This window comes from Lepisosteus oculatus, chromosome 7 (assembly GCF_040954835.1).
Source record: "Lepisosteus oculatus isolate fLepOcu1 chromosome 7, fLepOcu1.hap2, whole genome shotgun sequence".
NCBI classification, from domain to species: domain Eukaryota; kingdom Metazoa; phylum Chordata; class Actinopteri; order Semionotiformes; family Lepisosteidae; genus Lepisosteus; species Lepisosteus oculatus.
In genome coordinates, this window is record NC_090702.1 from 6,528,885 (window position 1) to 6,548,996 (window position 20,112).

The window sequence follows — 20,112 nt, forward strand, 5'->3', positions numbered from 1 at the left end:
AAGATTGATTGGTTGAATAATGCGTACTGTGTACAGTATGTGTAAGTGTAATATGTGTATCTTTGTTGTTTTTATCTGGGCTGCATTGGGGCAAATTCCAATCAACTTTGCTGACATGGCAAAAAAGGATTGGATCTTGAATCTGGAATCATTGCATTACTAATCTGGTACTAATTGGTCAAAAAAGGATGCAATCTATATCAGAACCACAGCAGCTCATTATGCCAGAGCTCATCACTGAAGAGCACAAGATCTTTACTTTTTCTAGGGGCCAACAACAGTGTCTGAAACAGGAATTTATACCTCCAGTCTTACGCATTCTGCTGTTCTGCCCCTGTCAAAGAGATATTTGCGTATTATTACACTTTATTTCTTCTCCTCTTATTTCAATTGATCCTCTTTGGTTTAACAATAGTAATACCTATTTGCTAACACTAGGTAATAAGTATCTGAAAAATGATTACAATGGCTTTTTCTTCAGCTCTGAGCGCAAGGAATGTGCTATTCAGTATACACAGTAATGATCCGATTTCAAGGATTTCATTTGTTCATACTGTTTGATCTGCGGAGTAGTTATTTGGATCAATATGCAGTTTAACCTATGCTGGATGTTGAGCAACAAAAAAGGACATTTTTGATAATGACATTACTGTGTGTGATAAGTACACTAGACTGTCCTTAAAGCACATCTTGGGCCTCCCAGCTGGCCCGAGTCTTCTGCATCAAGGTGTGGATGCTGTGCAGACCTTTGCAGGTGAGAACATCAGTGTCAGGGACCTTATCATGCCACCTGATTTGCAGCAGTTTGCGTAGGCACGTCATGTTGACGTGATTCAATTGTCTGGCGTGTCTGCTGTAGGTGGTCCATGTTTCGCATGCAGAAAGTAACGTTGGAAATACTATAGCCTGGTAGACTTTCAGCCTTGTGTTGACACTAATACCACTACGTTCCCAGACGCTGGCGCCCAACCTTCCAAACGCACTGCTGGCCTTAGCAATTCTGCAGTTAATTTCTTCATGTATGTTCACATGCCTGGATAGATTACTGCCCAGATAGGTGAAGCTATCTACAACGTTGAGTGTCGATCCCTTCACTGTGATACAGGGTTTCTGATAGGGCTTACTGTACCAGGGGCGAGCTGGTACATCACTTCTGTGAGACCGAAGTTGTCAAATGCTGCAGAGAACCTGTCCATGCTGGCTTGCATGTCCTGCTCGCTGGTGGCATTGAGTGCGCAGTGATCGGCAAAGAGGAAGTCCCTGATAACTGTCTCCTTCACCTTGGTGACTGCTTGCAGGTGGCGCTGGTTATACAGATTCCCGTCTGTCCTGTATCTGATGTGGATGTCTTCCGCACTGTTGTGAAATGCTTCAGACAGCACGGCTGAGAACATCATCCTGAACGGTGTTGGGGCAAGCACACACTCCTGCTTTACTCCGCTTGTCACAGGGAAGGCTTCTGAGGTCTCACCATCATCCAGCACACGAGCCATCATGCCATGGTGTGTAATGGTGATGACCCGGTGAGGACATCTGAACTTGGACATTATCTTTCAGGGTCCGTCCCTACGGACGGTGTCGAAAGCCTTAGTCAGGTCCATGAATATGGTGTACAAATCCCTGTTCTGCTCTTGACACGTTTCCTGAAGTTGCCTGGCTGCAAAGGTCATGGCCACTGTACCATGCCCTGCGCGGAAGCCGGATTGACTCTCTGGGGGAAGATCTTGCTCGAGATGGTGGATGAGGTGATTCAACATGACTCGGGCATGCTTAAGGACAGTCTAAAAACCTCCTTGAAAAGCCTAGAAATCTCCATTGACATTTGGGAAAGCCTTGTGCATCTGATGGCACAGCATGGCGGAGCCAGATCCTGAAAGGAATGGAGGCTGCAGAAAAACGCCGCATAGCCGAGTCTGAAAGCAAGCATGAGACACAAAAAGCCGGGGCTGTCAGCACCTCCACCACAGCAAACACTGGTCGTACAGGCCATATGGGTGGTAGAGACATCCATGCCCAGATAAGAGTCATCGGTCACCTCAGGACACATTTAAATCAATCTTAATAACCTCTTGAAAGTCATGGTCTTCATCGACATCGATGGGCGGACGAACGAGGTACGCTATAATCCGTTTGATTTTGGAGTAAGTCCAAAACTAACCAGATACTATGAAATCTACTCAAAGTAAATTTGTTCCTAAATACGTGATCATTTCAAATCACTTAGTTGGATACAAAGAACATTTTTGTTTCGTTATGATCAAATGTTGTATGGACATAGCCGAAACTGAAACATACGGTACATTCTATTCTGCTTACCTTTCATGTTAATCATAAGATCACAGATACAAATGTGCCAAACTGGAAATAAAAAAAAGCCGATGCGACTTTGCTGTTCCAGTAGTTTTAGAGGGCAATGTAGGACTATCTGAGTCTGATAACAGTGTAAAAGTCTACACCCTTCACATGTCTGTCTGTCAAAATTCAAACCGAATGAGCTGCATTAAAGAACTTTTTACATTTGCAGTTGCTGCATTTTAAAGAACATTAAAGAATGTTTAATGTGGGCTAATTAATCATTCAACCATCCGTTTTCTTACCGCTGCATCAAACTCAAGGTTGCGGTGGAGCCTATCCCAGTAAGAAATGGTGGCATGGCATGACGTGGAGTAATTTTCAGTCTTTGTGCCTTCCAATTTATTCCATTGCTCTAGAAAGGAAGGAATTATTTTACCCCTTTACACATCACATCATAAAATCAGTTTCTAGCTAAATACATCGTCATGAAGTGCTATCATAAACAGCAATTAATTAAAAAGTCGGGGACAGCAATTGCATTTTTTTTTCACATTTTCCTGCGTGTTAATTAATGGTTCAAACAGAAATGATCATGTTGTCATATGACAGATGAACACTTTAGTGGTGAATAAAGGAGCTCTAAAATTGCCGATTTAAAATCTGTATCACAAATACCACACATTTCATAACGTACAGTTGGCTTCCGCTTTTCTTACAGGAAAACGGAGCACGTAGAGGAAACCCACACGGGACACAGAAAAAAATGCAAGCTCATAACATACAAACTCCACGCAGACAGCACCCCAGGTCCTAAACTGGACTCAGGGGCACAGTGCTGCAAAGCAGCAGTGCCTCACCACCGCACAATCATTCTGCTACTATGGAAATCAAAATCCTACTAATCTAAGCATGTTATTGAGGGAAGTGCCTGTTTTCAGACAAGAGGGTCTGTGAACCTTTATGGAAGAGTTTCAGTTAGCTGCAGTCTTACTGTTAAATGGAGGATCACATCTTGGTGCCTAATAGTCACAAGGGTATTCTCCTGGATGTCTTATGGCTCCATTATTCCCAACAACCTCCCATTATACCATTCAATGTCTATAAGAGATAAGATAAGATCACTTTATGTTAGCATCACTTTATTAGCCATATACAATTTCTTGCATTAGGAATTTGTCTTTTTCACATAACCCAGCTTGCTCTCCATGAAATACACAGGCACACAGACAGAGAGAGAGAAGCCTGGGGTCAGAGCGCAGGGTCAGCCATTCATATGGCGCCCCTGGAGCAGTTGGGGTTAAGGGTCTTGCTCAGGGGCCCACTGGAGTAGGATTCCTCTGCCAGCCACAGGATCTGAACTGGCAACCTTTCAGCCACAGCTGCAGATCCTTAGCCACAGTGACACCACTCCACCCCTTACTAACTAGCTTCCACTAACTTCCAGACCCCTTTCAGTATATAAGAACAGAACCTACGGCCAGCTGCATAAAACATCTTGAGATTTTCCATTAACTTGCAACTTAAATGTTTCATAAATTGAAGGGAATTGCACTAAGATTTTGAAAGTTAATGCCTTATTTAAGGGATATTGATTCATCAGTTAAGGAATTTAATAGATGAATGTATTCAACAAGTAGACTGTGATCCAGTCTATGACATAATTTTAGAAATCCTTAGCCCATCCCAGATCTTCTTGGGTGTGCTGTAGTGGTTGAAGTAAACAATAAGGCTTTCTGGACCTCATTCCAGCTCCATGAAGTGATCTGTTCACAGAGCCTGCAGAAAATCTACTCCCTGTTATATTTTGAAGGTCGTTTCCCAGTTGAGTAGCATTTTCAAAAGGTCACACATGACTCAAAGTTAGGCTTATGCCTTAGAGATATAACCCCCCACACCATTCAATCTCCTGGTTGGAAACAATGTTTTCACTCATACAGAAGATAACAGTTTGGCGCTGAACAAAATCCCTATTCTCAGACATCATTACTTCTCTGTTTTATGGTTCATTTTCATGGTTTCGCAATTTAAAAAACATGGAGTTAAAAAAAAGCTTGCATCACTGCTAGTGAAACTATAACAGAAATACAGGAACTGCAACTATGACTGTTTTTAATTTGCTCACTCTAATCAAGAACAATTATATGTTCTAGTGTTTCAAGTGTTTTAATTGCTATTTAAAAAGATCAATACAGATATTCAAATCTGGTTGCAATAAAATAGTAAATCTATTTTGTATTTGTACCATCCCTTTACTGCTTTTGGAATAAATGGCATTTCTTCCAAAAGCTGTTAAAAAAATCAAACCCAATAAGAATTTTAAATAATCCCTATTAACGAGCATTAAACTTTTTATTTCTGAAGCTTTTGTGAAGATACAGTAAAAGGACATGTCAGAGTGGGGAAAACAGGGGACAATGTACAGTATGTAGATACATTTAAATCTGCATATTTAAATACATATTATGTTTTTAACATTCTGTACATTACCAACATTTTTGGTATGTTTTCTCAGCTGTAAATTAGCAACTGCCTGCTAGCCGCCAAATTAGCAAGATGTGATTAATAGAGTCCTTTTGTCCATAAAATGGTTTTGTATTCCTAAGTACACCAGACATATCATACATGTTTACTGTACAATAATGGGCTGTCTTATGTTCTTATGCATCAAACATACTATACGTAAATAACAACAATACAATAAAAGGTGTCTTTATGTTTATATATCATATATATGTTTTTACATACACCTCACCTACTGTTCATATACTAACTAGTATATATATGGTCTTAACTACACAACATATACTGTAAATTCAATCACCAGTATATGCACCACACATATTGTATATAAAATAAAAGGCCTTCTTACACCACACATACTGTAATAATAACAGGCTTAATTGCTTTGTTTTTCCTTTCACTGCTTTCAAGAGAAAGATTAGTGGACTCATGCTTGGCAGAAATTTGAAAAATAAACCATAATCTGAGCAGGTGTCTGTTTCCACGGAAACCTCTGCTTTTTTTCACTTGTATCAGTGAACAACCTTTTTTATATGTTGGAATACTACCAGTGTGTAAGTGTGAAAATATAGGACTATGTATGTATTTATATTCTGACATCCAAGCATTTCAAAAGGAACTAGACATCTTTAAAATGCATGATAATATGTATTAGATTAGACATAATAATGAGAAAATTATTAACTTTTCTGACTCTGCTGTTTATCAAGGGGACTATCATGCTCTTACTTATTTTTACTTAGAATATTTCATATATGGTATATGGAGAATGTAAGTTGTTGTGATTTGGGACAAGTAGAAAAGTTAAAGATGTCTTAATGCATGTCACTATGAGGAATACTATGATATTGCCATAGTGTTCTTTTGTGTTTGTAAGGACTCTAAGTAATACTTATACAAAAATAATCAGAGTGAAATACTGCAGTTATCTGTATTGATGTCTGCTTAACAGATTAGCCATGTATGCCTTAAAATAATGACAGATGTTCCAGATTTATTTCACTGGAATAGTTTCTCCAAAGCTTGGCTGCAATCTATTTTCAGATAAAAGCACATTGAATAGTGATTCATTTAAATTGTTTCTTTTATGGTAAAAAAAATAACAAGAAAAAGAAAAATGCTATTTTTAACTGTGGTTTTGATTTTTAAATTGAATCTGATATTTTAAAAGGGAGAGACTTACTCTTAACATTTTTGAATAGTAAACAGCACCTCCTACTGTTTAAATCTGCATGCCATCGATGACAGTCTGGGGATGTAATGCAAAGAAATGTTAACAATAATTCCTTACTTATATAGCAATCTCCTGGACACTCCACTCAAAGCGCTCTACAGGTAATGGGGACTCCCCTCCACCACCACCAGTGTGCAGCATCCACCTGGATGATGCGATGGCAGCAAAGTGTTCACAGTACACTCACCACACACCAGCTATCAGTGAGAAGGAGTGATGAAGTCAATTCATAGATGGGGATTATTAGGAGGTCATGATTTGTAAAGGCCAGGGGGAAATTCGCCTAGGGAAATATTCTACTCAAAGAGATATTTTTTTTTAACTTTTTTGTTGTACATTTTGTAGCAAGCATTGTCTTCATGGTGTCTAATTAATTGACCACTGAAAAAGTGTCTGAGATGTCTGAGAAAATATCCATCTACCCATTTTCTAACTGTTTTGTCCAGTACATGGGAGACAGAGCCTATCCCAGCAAGCAACAGGCACAAGGCAGGATACACCCTGGAGAGGACATCAGTCCATTGCAGGGCAGACAGACCCTAACACAGACATGCAGACACTCACCCAGGAGCAAAATTTGTAAGAAGCCAATAACCCTACCAGCACGTCTCTGGACTGTGGGCAGAAAACCCACATCACCACAGGGAGAAAATACAAACTCCACACCAAAAACCCAAGGCTCCAGCACAGGAAAGCAGCAATGCTAACCTCTACACCATCATGCCACACATCACAAACAGTGTTTGAGTAAAACATTTAATAGAATAATATTAAGAAGAATAAGACCAACACGCGTTTTACAGGTAATGGGGAGTCCTTTCCACCACCACCAATGTATAGCCCCAACTGGATGATACAACGGCAGCCATAGTGCATACTCACCACACACCAGCTATCAGTGGGGAGGAAAACAGAGTGATCAATCCAGTTCAGAGATGGGGATTATTAGGAGGCCATGACTGGTAAGGGCCAATGGGAGATTTGGCCAGGACACTGGGGTTACACCCCTACTCTTATTCGAGAAACGCCCTGGGATTTTTAATGACCACAGAGAGTCAGGACCTCGGTTTTACGTCTGTTCCGAAGGATGGCGCCTGTTTACAGTATAGTGTCCCCGTCACTATACTGGGGCATTAGGACCCACACAGACCACAGAGTGAGCGCTCCCTGCTGGCCCCACTAACACCTATTCCAGCAGCAACCTTAGTTTTTCCCAGGAGGTCTCCCATCCAGGTACTGACCAGACTCACACCTGCTGAGCTTCAGTGGATTGTCATTTGTGAGTTGCAGGTAAGCATGAAGAAAACCAGGTGAAAGTGCAGAGAAACAGAGGAATTTCAAGTCATATATGCCATGTCTTGAATGTAATATTAATATACTGCAGGTATTTATAAAGATGCTATTTAAAATAATACCTATAAGAGACTATTTTAAAGTGTATGAAATTAGAAACTTTCATTCTCAAAAGAACATACTGTAGGAAGAAGATAAAAGATTCTCAATTACAAAGTACTGGAAGTCGAGGTCATATGCGTATCTGAGCCAATAAATTCCCAGGTGATCTACAAATCCTGAAATTTACGTCCCAGACTTGGAATGTGAAATTTCCAAATCCCAAGATTCAAAATGACTTCTAATAAAATAGGCTGTAGATAATGATGCTTGTAAATGCTACTGCTACTACTTAGAATAATAAAAAAAATGGTAATGACCTTTATTCTTATGGGTGTGGAAGATGTTGCAGTTTCAGGAGAAAATCTTAGAAATCTTAGAGTCTTATAAATCTTAGAAAAGAGCTGTGATGATACCACAGCAAATATGTGCCCTATCTCAGATATATTTTCTAAATGCTAATGTTCTCACTCTGATATCACCCATGCCAAAGAGATGAGACCAAGAATTGATCTTCACTACAGCTTAACTTCAAGAAAGTGCACCACACATCGTATGTGTTGTCCTGCAGGAATAAAAGGATGTGAAGGATTTGGTCAGGGATTGTCTAGAGAGACTCCACAGGATCACAGGTACACGTTATTCTTTGAAGGCTTCAGGTTTCAGATGTTGGATTCTGAAAGTCAATCCTGGGTGAGACTCAACAACAACTTCACAGATAGCTTCAGCTTGCCATCATGGAGTCTGGAATGTCACAACACTGACTTTGACCTGGGGGCAGACTTTTCCATTATTTGTCCATAATGGGTCTCTGCTGTCCACAAAGAAACATTTCAATTCATCCTGGTAGGCCGACAATAATATATCACATTAAATGGATCATTGTCTGAACTGTTACAGCATTTCATGATGAAACAACTTGACAAAAATAACTGAAGGACACAAAAAATGATGTTCAGCTTTGCTTCAAACACAACAAGAAATTTGTTCCATATTTGTCATATTTCTTAGAATGATTAATAGAATTCTCATATTCTGCTGCCATTAAATGTCAGTAGGTGCATGTGCATTTCAAAATACTTTGATTTTAAAGCTGTAGAGAAATATTTGTTTCATAGAGGCTGATACGCAGATACTTTTCATGTGTTATTTTACAAATTGTATACATGATTAAACTGGAACAAAAACTAATTTTAATGCATTTTTCACTTTTTATGCCCTGGTATATTAGGCTTCTGGTTAGCATGTACAAAATATAGACTGTTACACATATACGTTTACTTACATACATGAACACAAAATTGGATTCTAAAATTGAACAGGTGGCGAGAGAGACTTTGCACTGGTAGGGATGCTATAAAATGGTTATTCCGTCGCTTCTCTTTTTTTTCAGACACTTTCTGCTTGCTGGAATGGAAATCCCAATAGTTAACAGTTGGATTATGCCACTAGAAGAAGCCTAGTGCATCACTTCACTTTTGTTGAGAGACTTGCTCCTTATTCATTGCAGTATAAGAGCGTTTAAAATTACACTGTAATTCAACACCTGAGCGCATTATTCTGCTGTGGTGATGAGCCTGTATGTGTTAAATGCAATCCAAGTAAAGACTTCCGTAAACCTATCGATTCTGCAAAAGTGTATCTTCCCTCTTCTGGAGGATATTTCACAGACACGAGAATAGGTAGGAACAGAACAAAAATATTGTATATAAAACACCCATTTCTTTAAAGCCTGCATTTTATTTCAACGTGATATAAAAGTACTGCTCTGTATTATAACTGGATTTTATACTTCATACTTGTATAATAAAGTAGTCTTCTTTGACTACTTTATTATCATGCCATTTCGATAAGACCTTAATGAACTCTTACTTTGTTAATCCTTTGAGCTTTGGGATAATTGTCATTGATAAGTGTAATTGATTTGACAGTTCCTCTTTCCGTTCAAATTCATTCATCATAGAATAAAAAAATCCCAGAACTACTGCTGTATTTTTTAAATCTGTATAGGATATTACAGGACATTGTGAAGTTACATTGAAATGCTAAGTCGTGGCTTCAGTTTTTTTTAATAAGAGGTAATGCTTGCCAGTAAATTGTATAGATTAAAATCGATCCCATCAATGTGATGACGACCACCACCTAGCGTGCTGTCTCAGTAGTGCATTGCAATTCATGGAAAAAAAGGATAGTAAGTTGGGGCGTCGTCTTTACATTACAGTGACCAATCGGAGTTCTGGCAGAAACTTTGTAAACAACGGAGTTGCACGCTGTCTTTTAACAGCTAAAACAAAGCGAATAGAGTATCACAGGGATCGTCCGGAAGTCGAAGGAGCGTTAAGGTAAGTCCATGTGTTGGATTCTCTCACGTTTCTGTATGTTAAGGTCTTGCGTGCGATCTACAAAGGCAACACGCGTAACAGTAGCTGCCTGGTGTCTCATGTTATTCTCCGCTTAAGAGCACGTATTGTGATGTTGGCAGACATCCGGGACGTTCCGTGATGAAAAAGAAGTAAACGTTTAGACCAGAAAGTCTGGCTTCAGTGGAAAAAAAAACTAGTTTCCACCAAAGGTTCTTGACTGCAGAATGCATATAGTCTTATTTGAATGCTTTGGGTTTTTTTCTTCCACAGTAATATCGGACCTTTCGTTACTAAGTTACAACCTTAACCATAGCCAGCAAGTGGTGTTGCGCAATTTGTTTTGGCGCTTGGGCATTTAAATCGCTGTGCGCCGAAGCGACTGTCCTCGCTTGTCTACCTGTCATTTGTCTTTTTATAGAACCTTGTTTAAAAGTAGGAAACTTCACATTCAGACGGTGTTGCTTCCTAAAAATGCGCAAATCGACAAAGCCAAATCCTTAATGTAGTTGTCTTTCCGGCGTTGTAACATATAGCTATGAAAACAGGTTTACAGTTACAGCATGTTGATTTATGCACCGACAGTTTATTGGTGTTTCATATCTTCATCTCCATCATCCGTATTATAAAACCTTCAATTAAAAACGTGCATCCTAGTCACTGTAGCTAAATATAATTAGAATCCCGAATCCGAAATATTAAAAAAATATGGAAACATTAAATAATTGTGAAACCCGAGATGTTTTATAACTTTCGTCAGATTTTTTTTTGTAAAATTGTTGAAAACTACTATGCAGCCAGATTTTTTGAGCGGGCATAATTAGGTTATAGAAAAAAAATCTGTACGATTGTCGATGTTTTCTGGTTTGTATAAATGCATTGTGGTTTCCTCACTAAACTCATATTTATTTATACAGATGCTTTATATTTAGTTATCGAATGAGTGACATTAAGAGGTCATGAACTGATCGTGTCTTATTTCATTTTCAGTATATATGGTGCTGTACATAAATGGCTGTGATAAAGAAAATAAAAATTCAGCTTACAAGCATTTTAGTATGTAGCTTTAGTGGTATTAATAGAATATGGAAATGGTGTAGTTATAACAGCACTTATTTTACTTTTAGTTGACTGGGTTTTCCATTCAAAGCAAAAATGAACTCACAATGTAACTTTGTGAATTTATTTATTCTGCTATGGAAGCTCCTGTTTAATTCTGGGATACTCTTTCCTCCCTGAACCAAACAAATTGTATTTTGAGTTGTCTAATCAAATAACTGCTGTTAGTCTGTATTCTACAGTATATGCAGTTTTGGGGAAAAGTTGTGTTTTTCATCTCGTAATAATGTTTTTCTAGCCACACAGCCTTTATTTTCTTTCTTTTAAAAAAAATGTATCACACTGGACCTATTCACTCCCTAAAGCAAAGGTTTCAAATATCTTGTCTATGCAAGTGTGATAGGTGTTCTAGGCATTTGAAAGTTTCTGTGGTTTAATACATTCAGAGAGGGATTGAATCATTCCAGTTCCACTTTACTTAGGCTAGTGTTACTTATTTTTCATTTTTTGTCAGATGTGGATGGTTTGAAAAAAAAAAACAAGACACCCTGTTGGATTACCAAAGTAGGGAGACTGACTGCTTAATAGTATAGCCCAGTGTCTATCATTCAAGGGTTCAAGACCCCCTGTGGTTTCTCAGAAACAATAAACCTTTGCGAGTGTGGAAAATCACATTCTTACACCAGAGATCTGCTGGAAAAGTACTAATGGTAGATCTAGTGACCTGTAGATCTTTTGATATGTTCTATCCATACTAAAAATGGAACACTCAGAGAATAATGGTACTCTTGCTCTATTCTTAATAATAATAATAATAATAATAATAATAATAATAATAATTGCTTACACTTATATAGCGCTTTTCTGAACATTCTCCTCCACCACCACCAATGTGCAGCCCCACCTGGATAATGCGATGGCAGCCATACTGCATACTCACCACACACCAGCTATCAGTGGGGAGGAGAGCAGAGTGATGAAGCCAATTCATAGAGGGGGATTATCAGGAGGCCATGATTGGTAAGGGCCAATGGAAAATTTGTACCAGGGTTACACCTCTACTCTTTTCGAGAAATGCCCTGGGATTTTTAATGACCACAGAGAGTCAGAACCTAGATTTTATGTCTCATCCAAAGGACGGCACCTTTTTACAGTATAGTGTCCCCGTCACCATACTGGGGCATTAGGACCCACACAGACTGCAGAGTGAGCGCCCCCTGCTGGTCCCACTAACACCTCTTCCAGCAGCAACCTTAGTTTTTCCCAGGAGTTCTCCCATTCAGGTACTGGCCAGGATCACACCTGCTTAGCTTCTGTGGGGTGCCAGTTCTGAGTTGCAGAGTGATATGGCTGTTGTAGCACTATGTGAGTGCTAAAGGAAGCCTATAAATACACAGTATGTGGACAGTCCAGGAGAACAGCAAATGGGATTAATGTTAAAAGGAACTGGTGCACATATTGTTAAATATGATTGAGTCAAAAGTTTTTTTTATCTCAGATGCTGTTGGGACTCTAAATATATTATTGATTCTCCAAACTCTGAAATGAACATAGAACCAGACACGAGGATACTACACTTGGATACACGAGGTAATAACAAATAATGATTTTACATTACTTCAATTGGCAGTGATAGCTTGATGTTTGGTGGTGATAATTCTTGTTGGAAATCTCTATAGAAATATCTTTCATACCTATATGATGGTGATATAACATACTTTGATTATCCTAAATAATCTATAAGTAGAGACATCACACAAATGCTGCAGTCAGTGTTCCATATACAGTAAATATGGAGTTATTACATTTGCAACAAACAGGTATTGAGAATTAATCATTTTTGTTTTTAATGCCTCTCAATATATATGTTTTGTATGATGAGAGTATACATTTTATGATAAACCAAGTGCAAATTACAATGGATTCAGTCCTGGAAAAAACGGGGACAAGTTCAAAATATATGGATTTACTTTTGGTTCCAAGTGAATTCTGTCTTCTATGACAAGCCAACTTACCTGAAAATTATGTAGAGATATTTGTAAAACAATTAGTCCTTTTAGAGATGTATTTAGTTGGGGGCGGATCTCTGTGTCTAAGGATCTGCGGCCGTGGCTGGAAGGTTGCCAGTTCAAATCCCGCTGCCAGCAGAGGAATCCTACCCCGTTGGGCCCCTGAGCAAGGCCCTTAACCCCAACTGCTCCAGGGGCGCCGTACAATGACTGACCCTGTGCTCTGACCCCAGGCTCTCTCCCTGTCCGTGTGTCTGTGTGTCTCATGGAGAGCAAGCTGGGGTATGTGAAAAGACAAATTCCTAATGCAAGAAATAGTATATGGCTAATAAAGTGATGCTAACATTGTTTGACATGAACCAAGCATGGTGTGCGTGTGTGAACCAGCCCCAGGGTGAAGGCCATTGGAACCATCTATACAACTGTAAAAAATACCATGTCTGTACCATTTCCATCCATACCAGATTAGTAAATATAAATATAGTAATTTAAAATGTCTTATGCACTATATCTATAGTACCATACTTAGAGAAGATGGGTGGTACAGTGGCACAGTGGTTTGTATTGCTGCCTCACAGCACTGGGGCCTTGGGTTCAATTTCGGACCTAGGGTGCTAACTGTGTGGAGTTTGTGTGTTCACCCTGTGTTCGCGTGGGTTCCTTCCAGGTGGTTCAGTTTCCTCCCATAGTCCGGATATCTACTGGTAGGTTAATTGGCTTCTGGGAATGTAAGCTCTGGTGTGAGTGTGTGCCTGTGTTTGCCCTGCGGTGGACTGGCATCCTGTCCAAAAGTACTCTGCCTTGTGCCCATTGCAGGCAAGGATAGGCTCCGTCTTCCCCTGAATTGGAAAAAGTGGTTAGAAAATGGAGGTACGGTACTTATAGAACAAGTGAAACTTGCAACCATTGTGTTATCGGCTTATAACATACTATCTCACTTAAATGAGCAAATGAGTAAATACTGAGGGGCCCATCAATACTCACAGAAACTGTTTTCCTTGTTTGAATCATCCAGATGCATTTGATAAGATGACGACCTTCTGGGGCAAGTGGACGCTCTTTGTAAGTCAGATCAAGTAGAAGGTGGAATGACGTACCTTACAGAGCTTATTGAATACTTTGTTCCTTAAGTTGCAACTATTCAGTACCTTGCCATCCATCCATGTTTTTGATCTTCTGTTTACAAGTGACTGAAGCACGTCCAGTGATTCTCAATACTCAGAGTGTTTTTCTTGCCACAGATAACCGACGGGCAACTTGCACATTACGCCCAAGCTGAAATGTTGCTCCATTTCCATCACGACAGACTTCTCTGGTACTTTTGGGTTGTCTCTGGATTGTCTCTTTGTTGTAAACCCTTATTCACTTTTGCCAGAATTATTACATTGCATGGAAGCCGAGCAGTGTCCATTGACTATCACAGAGAAGATACAGTATAGTACTTAGCCTGCTGCTGACAAGCTCTGACAGACTCTGGCAGAAACCAGAGTTTCATAGTGACAGTCTTAAAGTGCCTTCAGGCTAGATCAATAGCTGGTTTCTGATACAACGGAGAAAACAAATATACAACATCGCTGTCATACTTTGAATCTTCAATGATTAGTAAAAGAATGATGCAGATATTGTACCATTCTGTGTCACCAGGGCATTTCTGTTTGTAATTGGGGATTTTCCATTCTAAGGATTCATTTACTTTATGATCAAGAAAACGTTTTTTGAGCAGTCATGCTTCAGGGAAAAAAAAATGCCAGTCACTGTGCACTCAAACCACTAAATCTGGATGTATAGAAAGATATTGTTTTGCACAGTTCTTAAGGCAGGCTGCCTGACTAATGACACACTTTGAAATACTAATGAAAAGTAACAATTGTAAGAACAGTGCAAGTATTTTCTTTTCCTTATACAAGCTAATTTGAGGAGATGTATGCTGCATTATCCATCCATGGATAAACACATGAACTGTTTGTTCCTGGTTAGGGTCACAGCAACCTAAAGCAATCCTGGAAGGAAAGAATTTAAAGGAAGGGTCACACATTGAAGAGGATGGTAGGCTATTGCAGGGATCACACACAAACAGGGACAAAGCAGAACACTCAGATAAAACCCATATAAGAGGGAAAACATGCAAACTCCATACAGAAGGACCTACCCCAGGCTGAAATTGAACCTAATACACAGGAGGCTAATAGGCTGAATACTACCACACTATCACGCTGCCTCATATATTGTCTGTCTTAGAAATATTGTAAAGATATTCTATTCTATATTCTCACAGATAACTGGCCTGATTTCAAAGACCTGCTTTGTTTCTTTGATCAAAAGTTAAGTAATATTACTATTAATAGCATGCATTAATGCTATGTGTTCTATGATGTGTTCAGCTGCAGCTTAGAATATCACATTAACATATTGTGTTTATCGTAAAGTATATAGAGTATTGGGAATGTTAAAAAGCAGAAGTATATCATGCAAATCATGTGAACTAAGTTAATAGGTTTTGTGTAAAATGAAGTATTAAGATGTGTGTCAACCCTTTGGACATAACAGGATCTTTAAAATAGGTGGGTCCAGGCCAATGGAGACACAAAACATTCAGACATCCTGTAAGGTTGCAGGAAAAATCAATACACCCCAGCCAAAAAGTAAAACAAAAGCCTAAGCTCCTCTCTGAGCTTCTGATTAACTTCTTTTTGAAGTCCCTATCTAATACAGCCAAGCAGCTAAACCTGCTTTCTGGCCTCAAACAAACAATTCCCAGTTTTCTCCATCAAAACTCTTCACCAAAAAAGAAGCACTTCCCAACCTTATCAACCCCCCAGAAAAGTCACCAGTTCCTTCGATCCACAGTCAGTCCTACCCCCTCCTGTGGGCAGCACACAGAAAGGTTCTGTCCTCTGCCCTCTGCCCTCTGCCTCCGTTTCCTGCTTTTAAATGGTCACCTGACCAATTGTATTCCTACTACTGGTCAGGTGACCATGAGCGGCTGCTCATGCTCTTGGAGGTTTCTGGGAAATCTGGTCCCAACAGGGCTGGGCTCTCAAAGGTGGTTAAATTAGTTTTATATACTGTTCAGATTATGTCAATGTGCTTCAGTGTCTACCAGGCAACCCATCAGAAAATGCCACTCTGCATCAAGGCATTTAGATGTATAGGCAGTGATACCATTGTAGGATTTTAATTGTGTGGTAAAGTCTGAAGCTCCTAGGAAGAAAATTTCACCCAATGAATAAATAATTTGTTAGTCTGTGTTATTACCTGGTTTCCAAATATTTCCAAGCAGCTACTGTCCTCTGATTGATACTGTTTTGTGCTAATGTGCATACTGTTTTTAAAGAAACGTTAACTTTTGTACTTTCAAAACCTGCACTGAATTGCAGGTAGATTATACCCTGGGGAACGTGACAAAACCTTTGGCCATGATGTCCATACAATTCAGGGAATCTGGTTACAATTGGACAACTAGTCCTCAATTAAAAAAGACCACATGAGCCCTGATAATAAAATCAACCTGTTCATTTTAGCACAGTGCTCTGAGGCATGCTTCACAAAGTCATCATGAAAATCGTTTTAGCTAACACAACCTAGACTCAGTAAACTTTTACAGCAGTCAGTACACTTTCAGAGCGAAGATTTGTGGTACAAAGTAGTCTAGTCCTACCCATTTCTGTTACCATACAGCTATAAACAAATAGAGCTATGACCCTAACCTGCAAGTACTATAGATGCAAAAATGAATCACTAACTCTCATTGCACTACTAGTGAGAGAGCTTTTCATAAATTAGTCACTAGATGAGTGCATTCATTTTTCCTCAAGTCTCTTTGTCACAGCTTCAATATCAGCCTTTTCAGAATCACACTCAGAAATGTGTGTCATATTAGATTTTTCTAACTCGCTTAAGGGTTGATTCTCAGATTTGATTTTGCTAAATGACATTATACTTGCAGACCTGACATTGACACTGCATGTAATAGTTATTTTCCAGTGTTTCATTCTGTCTACAAAACAAAACAAATCACTGTACTATAACAACTTTCCAATGTGTGAACTGTAGTTCTTGTCCACTGAACTCTCTGGTATTGTACAGGATGAATGGTTCCATTGAAGTAGTCTGCATTTGTAGTATTATCATATTTAGAGATTTATAAATCATTGTAGGCATGTTTCTTAGTAGTATTTTAACTAATATCTTATGTATTAATTACACCCACAATCAATTGATGATGTTTTTAAAATGCCTTACAAATAGAACGTGTTCTCAATTTTAATGACTCCTTGGTCTCTTCCTGAAATGCCTGAAAATGTTGCTGATTTGATTGGGATGAAATGGCACTGAAAAATAAATATAAATGCATAGCACTTCATCAAAGAAGTGGAATATTCATCATTAATCTACACTTCCTTTTTCAGTAGCTAACTTTGCTGATGCACTTATGCAGCACAGTTCCTTTTAAAGTGCAATGCTACCAAAATAACTAAGTTAATGTCATTTTGTTGTGGGCAGTATCTAGAAAGGATGTGTTTGGTGCACAAGTTTTTGTAGTGTCAGTTTGCTTATAGCCCTTAATTCAGGCGTCTCAGATTGAATTCCTGAAGGGCCTAGTATTCTATTTTAATTGCCTGATGTGAGCAGGAAATTTAACATTTAACTTAATTATACATATATAGGATATTTCTGAAAGCTGGTTACTTTAAATATTCACTTCAATAAAGATCCAGTGTCCTATGAAGCACCTCTGAGCCTAGTTGGAAATATTAAAGTTACACAACTATTTCAAATTCAGTTTAAACACCTGGCAATTCAAACACGTGTCAGAGTTCTGGTGGAAGAAATAGTAGACTGGAAGACACTAGGTTATCCAGAAATGGACTGGGAGACTCCTGCTTCAGAGAATTATGATGCTTGAAGGTTTGAGTCTACTGAAGAAAAACTTGCTCTTGCAAGAAGTCCCAGGTTTCCAATTTCCTTCAAATTTCTCAGTTTAGAATATTTGGCAAGCAGTCAATCAGAGTACGAGAGGAAAAAGAAATGACACCTATGGACGATGTATGGAACCTAACCTCTCTGCTTAAAGCAACAATTATTAGGACATATGTTCCTTTGTGTACATGTGAGCAGTGAGCCACCACTTATTTAAAGTGACATCTGTGTTTGTGATAAGGTGCTTAGCTAAACTTTTCTGATTTTCATCGTCAAGATTTCAGTTTCGACCACATTATGTTTTAAAAAAAAAATACAAACAAGGTTTCACTTCAGCCAGCTGACATGACTGGTGCGACATGGAGATGAGAGATGAGGGCAGATGTGTTTACATGTTTTTTACACCCCTGCACAGGATGTGGGCACAGGCTTTAGCACAGACTGTTTCTTTTGCACGGATAAATTTAGTGAACATATTTCGACTACAGATCCCTCTTTAGAGAGGCAGTTGAGAAGCTGCTTCCTGAATAAAAAATGGCTCTGAAAATGGCACCTGGCTGTAATGACAGAATAGATAAAATGTTAGCACACTTGTGATGTAAATGTGGTCTGGAAGTTGTGAAAGGGTAAATGTCTGCTTGATAATTGTCTCTTGATTATGTGCAGATGTTAAAGGTGCAGAGTATTATGCTAAGGTATGAAATGGATTAGAATGAAAGCCCATCCACACATTTTCTAACCATTTCTTCCTATTCATGGTCACAGGGGGGAGCCAGAGCCTATCTCAGCAAGCTAGGGGTTCAAGGTAGGGTGCACCCTGGATTGAGTGTCAGTCCATCACAGGACAGACAGACAGAAACACAGCCACGCACAAAAGGGACAATTGTTCCAGCTATGGATGGCGTGCAAGGCAGAACACGCTCTAAACAGGACAAGAGTCGATCGAAAGGCACATAGAGACACAGACATGCACACACTCACACCAGGGCCAATTTTCCCAGAAGTCAGTTAACTACCAGTATGTCGGAGGGGAAACCAGAGCACTCAGGAAAAACCCATGTGCCCACAAGAACATACAAACTCCATGCAGATAGCACCCCAGGTCCAGAATTGGACCCAGAGCTCCAGAACTGCGAAGCAGCAATGTTAACCACTGTACTACCATGCCATGCCACCACACCAAATGTAAAATCATCGACGTTGTCCATAAAATAGTTCCTAACACCCCACTGGGGACTCTGCTTGGGAATAGAGTTTTGTAATTTCAGTAGCCATGTGACATTTGTCCAGATTAACAACAGAACCGTTAAACGTTAACCAATTTCTGGGTTAAATGACAAATAGAATGTGAAACTGCAACCGTTGTAAAGATAACATGAAAAAAAAACCCAAAAATGGCTTCAAATGTCATTTCTCATATAGTGCTAGGATGCAGGATTTTGAGAAACCATTTTATGATCAAAGATTACATTATCTTTATGACTGTAAACCTTGGTATATTTATTGTAGAATATCAACATTCTTGCCACAGTTTTACTGTGATTTAGACCACAGTGATTTCCTATGGGTTCTCTTCTTTTTAGATATCCTATGGACCAGTGTAGCTAAAGATAGTGAATTCATAGGTAAACAGAAAAGCCATAGTGAAACTTCTCTAAAACCATGATATGAACATAAAACTCCCATGGTTAATGTTCCATACAACCTGTCAGCAAATACTTGTAGTGATCAAGGTTCATTTACAGTCAGTTATTTATATTTATGATTATCTTCAGCATGACGGAAAAATAAAAGGTGGTTAAGGGGTGAAAATAAGGTCTGCAACTGTGACTGAGATTATAATAGGAAAACAGTTGCTCATTTACTGAATAAAACTAAAATGGGTTTCTGAATTACTTTGTTCACAATTTAATCTGTAGTTAATTTGAGTTGTTTTGCTGTAATGGGAAGAAATTTGGGACCTACTGCCTGAATATACTCTGAAACCAAGTCAATAACAACAATGAATTTAACACCTTTGCTGTTGTGTTAAAAGGCTCTACATGAGTCATGCAAAGTGCTGTACAGCTTGGGCTGGAACTGCTGTCTGCAGACATTGACATTGCGCCTGCTTCTCACGGCTTTGTTTGTGGTTTCTTATATTGAGTATTACCAGAGTGCCAGCTGGCTGTCCACACAATACGCATACGGAGCCAGGTGAACCGTTTCTTGATGCAGCCGGTTATTTGAAGCTTTCAACCCCCTGTTAAACGAGAACCTGAATCATGCCTCCCCTTTGCCCATGTACAGAGGTTAAAATCAAATAATTGTGCAACTGGTGTAC

At 39.1% G+C, this 20,112-nt stretch overlaps 1 long non-coding RNA gene across 18 annotated transcripts in view; it reads left to right on the forward strand.

Annotated features, from left to right (window-relative positions):
- The first annotated feature begins 9,638 nt into the window (after nucleotides 1–9,638).
- Nucleotides 9,639–20,112, forward strand: part of LOC107078070 (uncharacterized) — a 264,300-nt gene continuing 253,826 nt past the window's right edge. For 11 of the 18 annotated variants that reach the window (XR_001479062.2, XR_011190054.1, XR_001479050.2 and 8 more), the window contains exon 1: nucleotides 9,639–9,783. This is a non-coding gene — a long non-coding RNA (uncharacterized lncRNA). Of the gene's footprint in view, nucleotides 9,784–12,358; nucleotides 12,451–20,112 lie in introns of all 18 variants that reach the window. The other 7 variants (XR_001479047.2, XR_001479048.2, XR_001479051.2 and 4 more) reach the window with 2 other exon arrangements.